The sequence below is a fragment of the Salvelinus fontinalis genome, chromosome 5 (genome assembly GCF_029448725.1).
Source record: "Salvelinus fontinalis isolate EN_2023a chromosome 5, ASM2944872v1, whole genome shotgun sequence".
NCBI classification, from domain to species: Eukaryota; Metazoa; Chordata; class Actinopteri; order Salmoniformes; family Salmonidae; genus Salvelinus; species Salvelinus fontinalis.
Window position 1 is genome coordinate 59,294,829 of NC_074669.1, and position 7,607 is coordinate 59,302,435.

General features: G+C 44.5%; 1 pseudogene; it reads right to left on the minus strand.

Annotated features, from left to right (window-relative positions):
- Nucleotides 1-539: 539 nt before the first annotated feature.
- LOC129855929 (mitochondrial import receptor subunit TOM5 homolog) lies at nt 540-7,607 on the minus strand (annotated as a pseudogene).

Here is a 7,607-nt window from a genome sequence, read left to right on the forward strand (position 1 = left end):
ATTGTCATGGTTGTTCCTGTTGGGTAGCAACTTCACCAGCTTGTTGTTGTTGTTGTTGTCAGGGTTGTTCCTGTTGGGTAGCAACTTCACCAGCTTGTTGTTGTTGTTGTTGTCAGGGTTGTTCCTGTTGGGTAGCAACTTCACCAGCTTGTTGTTGTTGTTGTTGTCAGGGTTGTTCCTGTTGGGTAGCAACTTCACCAGCTTGTTGTTGTTGTTGTCAGGGTTGTTCCTGTTGGGTAGCAACTTCACCAGCTTGTTGTTGTTGTTGTCAGGGTTGTTCCTGTTGGGTAGCAACTTCACCAGCTTGTTGTTGTTGTTGTTGTCAGGGTTGTTCCTGTTGGGTAGCAACTTCACCAGCTTGTTGTTGTTGTTGTCAGGGTTGTTCCTGTTGGGTAGCAACTTCACCAGCTTGTTGTTGTTGTTGTCAGGGTTGTTCCTGTTGGGTAGCAACTTCACCAGCTTGTTGTTGTTGTTGTTGTCATGGTTGTTCCTGTTGGGTAGCAACTTCACCAGCTTGTTGTTGTTGTTGTTGTCATGGTTGTTCCTGTTTTAGGTAGCAACTTCATCAGCTTGTTGTTGTTGTCATGGTTGTTCCTGTTGGGTAGCAACTTCACCAGCTTGTTGTTGTTGTTGTCAGGGTTGTTCCTGTTGGGTAGCAACTTCACCAGCTTGTTGTTGTTGTTGTTTTTCTGAAGCATCTTGTGTGATGTAGGTCTTGAGGGTCGAGGGTGAGAGAAGATGGATTCTATTCATATGCTGTCCAGCTTCTGAAGAACGTATGGTGCTAGAATGGAGAGGAGATCAGTAAACAACAGAACGTATGGTGCTAGAATAGAGAGGAGATCAGTAAACAACAGAACGTATGGTGCTAGAATGGAGAGGAGATCAGTAAACAACAGAACGTATGGTGCTAGAATGGAGAGGAGATCAGTAAACAACAGAACGTATGGTGCTAGAATGGAGAGGAGATCAGTAAACAACAGAACGTATGGTGCTAGAATGGAGAGGAGATCAGTAAACAACAGAACGTATGGTGCTAGAATGGAGAGGAGATCAGTAAACAACAGAACGTATGGTACTAGAATGGAGAGGAGATCAATAAACAACAGAACGTATGGTGCTAGAATGGAGAGGAGATCAGTAAACAACAGAACGTATGGTGCTAGAATGGAGAGGAGATCAGTAAACAACAGAACGTATGGTGCTAGAATGGAGAGGAGATCAGTAAACAACAGAACGTATGGTGCTAGAATGGAGAGGAGATCAATAAACAACAGAACGTATGGTGCTAGAATGGAGAGGGGAGGAGGTCAATAAACAACACAGTTAGGTTCTCTTCACAACTAGACAGTTACAGTACATTTGACCTTAAAGTAAAATCCTAATTGTGTATGTACTTACCTATATAGACACACTTCTCATGGTTTGACAGAAACAAACTAGCTATAAAGACTAATTTCCTGACTGTCTCTACTGATGGCCTCTAACAGCAGAATAAAATCAGTGGGATATTTAACCAGCACTGAAACAGAGTAGGTTGCTAGTTGACTATGTGTTGTAAATTGTTTCAATGCTGCCGTCTACAGGTCTTCTAATGTATTGTAATACCACATGTACCAATACAGTAGAATTGACAGGGACACTGTGTAATGATACAATGACCCTCCATCCAATGTTCTGCTGCTGTTGTGCAACATTGTGACACCACTGACATGTTTACAGGTTGCCATGCCGACGAAAGAGAAGGCGTTTTCATTCTGTAATAAGGCCTTCACTTCAGTCTGGATGGCTGGTTGACTGCAGACAGGTTACACAGTATCAGTGTAGGTGTTAGGCTGTTTCTGCTCTCCTCCCAACTACTAATGGAATTGTCCTGCCAATGCAACGTATGAAAATGTATCCACTCACTACTGTAAGTCTCTCTGGATAAGAGCGTCTGCTAAATGACTCACATGTTCAATGTAATGTTCAGTTTGACAATATCAATGGAATAGACCAAAGCAGAGCCATGTATTTAGATATGAATACATGACTCTGGGCAAAAACACAAACAGATCTGGGACCTGCCAGGCTACACAGTTGACATCATAGGGAAACCCGACTAGCTTCTGGTCCAGTACTTACTGACTCGGAGTAGGGCGACATGGAGGAGAAAGTTCCTGACCGAAGACACCACATCTTCATCTCTTCCGGGTCCATCTTCGGCCCGAGTCCCTCCATTTTCAGCATCTTTAGTTAATTATCTGGCGGTGATGTGATCTGATTACCAAGATGGCTTAGCAGTTCAGATGTAATTTTTGTCCTCGTATTCTCGTATTGTCGTGTCCTGTGTATATATATATTTACACCTTTCTTCGCATATCTTTTATATATTTTATTATCCAAGAACTCAACTACAAAAGCTTTCCTGCAAAAGCTTTCCTGCAACCCGCCTCACCAATTACCAAAAAAAAGTATTATTTACCTCAAATCTGAAAATCCACAGTGGAAGCTAGCCAGGGGCTAATCAGAAGCTAGCCAGAAAGCTAACCAGAAGCTAGCCGAAAGCTAGCCAGAAGCTAATCTGTAGCTGCCCAGAAGTTAGCCGGTTTGCTGGCTAGCGTTGGTGTTTCAGCTGCCCACGTTTTGTGGTCATCAGCTATTCCTTTAGCTCGATAATCTACCGGCACTTTTGTGCAACGCGACTCGGACCGGAGCATGCCGGGCCATTTTTTTCTCTCAGTTTCCCCGGATTTCAGCCGCAGGCTCTGGACATTTGCACCTTGATTTCGCAGCTAGCTAGCTGCAAACCGTGTGACTATTGGCTTACGTCGATCCCGGAGCAAACTTAAATCATTCCGGAGCTAGCCAGCTGAGGAGTTCCATCAGCCATTCCTGGGCTACAGTCACCTATCCGGACCCGTTTTTTTTTTGTGCTGCAGATACGGAGCCCCACCGGGCCTTCACGACTGACTGCCGACGTTATCTGCCCGAGGGAGTTATCCAACTGGCACCTCCGTCGCGACGTTACCTGAACGCTCATCTGGGGCCCGCTAATCGTTAGCTGTCTTATCGGCTGCTATCTGAATAAGTATATCGGACAATTATTATTATTATTATTTTTTTTCTTGGGTCACTATATCTATTTTGCCAATTGGATTGATCCCCTCTACCACACGGAACCCCACTAATCTACCGACGGAAACGCACGAGGTGACTAAAAATAGACCTCCATCCTATGCTATGCTATCTTGCTACCGATAGCCAGCTACCCGGCCAGCTGTCTGGATCGCCGTGACCCCAACCAACCTCTACTCACTGGACCCTTATGATCACTCGATTAAGCATGCCTCTCCTTAATGTAAATATGCTTTGTCCATTGCTGTTCTGGTTAGTGTTTATTGGCTTATTTCACTGTAGAGCCTCTAGCCCTGCTCACTATACCATATCCAACCTTTCAGTTCCACCACCCACATATGCGATGACATCACCTGGTTTCAATGATGTTTCTAGAGACAATATCTCTCTCATCATCACTCAATACCTAGGTTTACCTCCACTGTATTCACATCCTACCATACCTTTGTCTGTACATTATTCCTTGAAGCTATTTTATCGCCCCCAGAAACGTCCTTTTACTCTCTGTTCTAGACGTTCTAGACGACCAATTCTCATAGCTTTTAGCCGTACCCTTATCCTACTCCTCCTCTGTTCCTCTGGTGATGTAGAGGTGAATCCAGGCCCTGCAGTACCTAGCTCCACTCCTATTCCCCAGGCGCTCTCTTTTGATGACTTCTGTAACCGTAATAGCCTTGGTTTCTTGCATGTTAACATTAGAAGCCTCCTCCCTAAGTTTGTTTTGTTCACTGCTTTAGCACACTCTGCCAACCCGGATGTTTTAGCCGTGTCTGAATCCTAGCTTAGAAAGACCATCAAAAATTCTGACATTTTCATCCCCAACTACAAGATTTTCAGACAAGATAGAACGGCCAAAGGGGGCGGTGTTGCAATCTACTGCAAAGATTGCCTGCAGAGTTCTGTTTTACTATCCAGGTCTCTTCCCAAACAATTTGAACTTCTACTTTTAAAAATCCACCTCTCTAAAAACAAGTCTCCCACCGTTGCCGCCTGCTATAGACCACCATCTGCCCCCAGCTGTGCTCTGGACACCATATGTGAACTGATTGCCCCCCATCTATCTTCAGAGCTCGTGCTGCTAGGCGACCTAAATTTGAACATGCTTAACACCCCAGCCATCCTACAATCTAAGCTTGATACCCTCAATCTCACACAAATTATCAATGAACCTACCAGGTACCACCCCAATTCCGTAAACACGGGTACCCTCATAGATATCATCCTAACCAACTTGCCCTCCAAATTCACCTCTGCTGTTTTCAACCAAGATCTCAGCGATCATTGCCTCATTGCCTGCATCCGTAATGGGTCTGTGGTCAAACGACCTCCACTCATCACTGTCGCTCCCTGAAACGCTCCCTGAAACACTTCAGCGAGCAGGCCTTTCTAATCGACCTGGCCGAGGTATCCTGGAAGGATATTGATCTCATCCCGTCAGTAGAGGATGCCTGGATTTTTTTTTTTTAAATGCCTTCCACACCATCTTGAATAAGCATGCCCCATTCAAGAAATTTAGAACCAGGAACAGATATAGCCCTTGGTTCTCTCCTGACCTGACTGCCCTTAACCAACAGAAAAACATCCTATGGCGTTCTGCATTAGCATCGAACAGCCCCCGTGATATGCAACTTTTCAGGGAAGCTAGAAACCAATATACACAGGCAGTTAGAAAAGCCAAGGCTAGCTTTTTCAAGCAGAAATTTGCTTCCTGCAACACAAATTCAAAAAAGTTCTGGGACACTGTAAAGTCCATGGAGAATAAGAACACCTCCTCCCAGCTTCCAACCGCTCTGAAGATAGGAAACACTGTCACCACCGACAAATCCACTATAATTGAGAATTTCAATAAGCATTTTTCTACGGCTGGCCATGCTTTCCACCTGGCTACCCCTACCCCGGTCAACAGCGCTGCCCTACCCTCAGCTACTCGCCCAAGCCTTCCCCATTTCTCTTTCTCCCAAATACAGTCAGCTGATGTTCTGAAAGAGCTGCAAAATCTGGACCCTTACAAATCAGCCGGGCTAGATAATCTGGACCCTTTCTTTCTAAAACTATCTGCTGAAATTGTTGCCACCCCTATTACTAGCCTTTTCAACCTCTCCTTCGTGTCGTCTGAGATTCCCAAAGATTGGAAAGCAGCTGCGGTTATCCCCCTCTTCAAAGGCCGGGGACACTCTTGACCCTAACAGCTACAGACCTATATCTATCCTACCCTGCCTTTCTAAGGTCTTCGAAAGCCAAGTCAACAAACAGATTACCGACCATTTCGAATCCCACCATACCTTCTCCGCTATGCAATCTGGTTTCAGAGCTGGTCATGGGTGCACCTCAGCCACGATCAAGGTCATAAACGATATCTTAACCGCCATCGATAGGAAACAATACTGTGCAGCCGTATTCATTGACCTGGCCAAGGCTTTTGACTCTGTCAATCACCACATCCTCATCGGCAGACTCGACAGCCTTGGTTTCTCTAATGATTGCCTCGCCTGGTTCACCAACTACTTCTCTGATCGAGTTCAGTGTGTCAAATTGGAAGGTCTGTTGTCCGGGCCTCTGGCAGTCTCTATGGGGGTGCCACAGGGTTAAATTCTTGGACCGACTCTCTTCTCTGTATACATCAATGATGTCGCTCTTGCTGCTGGTGATTCTCTGATCCACCTCTACGCAGACGACACTATTCTGTATACTTCTGGCCCTTCTTTTGACACTGTGTTAACAACCCTCCAGGCGAGCTTCAATGCCATACAACTCTCCTTCCGTGGCCTCCAATTGCTCTTAAATACAAGTAAAACTAAATGCATGCTCTTCAACCGATCGCTGCCTGCACCTGCCCGCCTGTACAACATCACTACTCTGGACGGCTCTGACTTAGAATATGTGGACAACTACAAATACCTAGGTGTCTGGTTAGACTGTAAACTCTCCTTCCAGACTCACATCAAACATCTCCAATCCAAAGTTAAATCTAGAATTGGCTTCCTATTCCGCAACAAAGCATCCTTCACTCATGCTGCCAAACATTCCCTTGTAAAACTGACCATCCTACCAATCCTCGACTTCGGTGATGTCATTTACAAAATAGCCTCCAAAACCCTACTCAATAAATTGGATGCAGTCTATCACAGTGCCATCCGTTTTGTCACCAAAGCCCCATATACTACCCACCACTGCGACCTGTACACTCTCGTTGGCTGGCCCTCGCTTCATACTCGTCGCCAAACCCACTGGTTCCAGGTCATCTACAAGACCCTGCTAGGTAAAGTCCAAGTCCCCCCTTATCTCAGCTCGCTGGTCACCATAGCAGCACCTACCTGTAGCACGTGCTCCAGCAGGTATATCTCTCTGGTCACCCCCAAAACCAATTCTTCCTTTGGCCGCCTCTCCTTCCAGTTCTCTGCTGCCAATGACTGGAACGAACTACAAAAATCTCTGAAACTGGAAACACTTATCTCCCTCACTAGCTTTAAGCACCAGCCTATATTGTATTTACTAAGCCACCATGGCCTTTTTATATTTTTATTTATTTATATATATATATATTTTGTTTGCCTTCACCTCCCTTATCTCACCTCACTTGCTCACATTGTATATAGACTTATTTTTCACTGTATTATTGACTGTATGTTTGTTTTACTCCATGTGTAACTATGTGTTGTTGTATGTTTCGAACTGCTTTGCTTTATCTTGGCCAGGTCGCAATTGTAAATGAGAACGTGTTCTCAATTTGCCTACCTGGTTAAATAAAGGTGAAATAAATAAATAATAAAATAAATTAGCGGCTGTCTGTCAACCAATAGCCTACTATGCTGTGTTATTAGCTAGAGCTAGACAGTCCCAGTACCCTACATCCTGAATGGCCACGAAGATGTGTGTCTGAAATGCACCTTTAAGTTCAGTTGGAGCTGAAACGACGGACAGATATCTCGAATGAGGATAATGGCAGTATTCAGCTAAATTAGCTGTTTTGCTCACCAAAGGTGTAACAAAGTGAAACAGTAGATCGCAAAGCCTCAGTTCCGGGAGAGTAGTGGGTGAAACCATTCACCTCAGGAAAAGGGGTGATGTAAATAACGTTTCCTTTCATTATGTGTTACTGAATTCATAAAAATATTTGCTGCCATTGTAGTAAGGTTGGTAATACGAGAGGTCTTCGGACTTACCATTTTTGTATTATTTTATTTGAAAGAACAACTAGTGTGTTTTGAGTGCTTCTCCCCTATTTGGGAAGTTGGTCTGCCCGCTCCTCAGTCTGAGAGATAGTCTGAGAGCAGGTTCGAGTTCTCTTCATCTGTACATATAAACTGTTTAAAACTGTATAACACTATAGTGGTTTTGGAAAACTGGTTCATATATCCTAAAGTCAATAGCGAATGTGGCTATGTGTATATTTATTTTGCCGTTCATGAATTGAAGACCTATTTCAGCCAGTTAACCAAGTTTTTGCTGTTTTAGCTAGCCGTGTTAATGACGAGCTAACTAGCACCGTT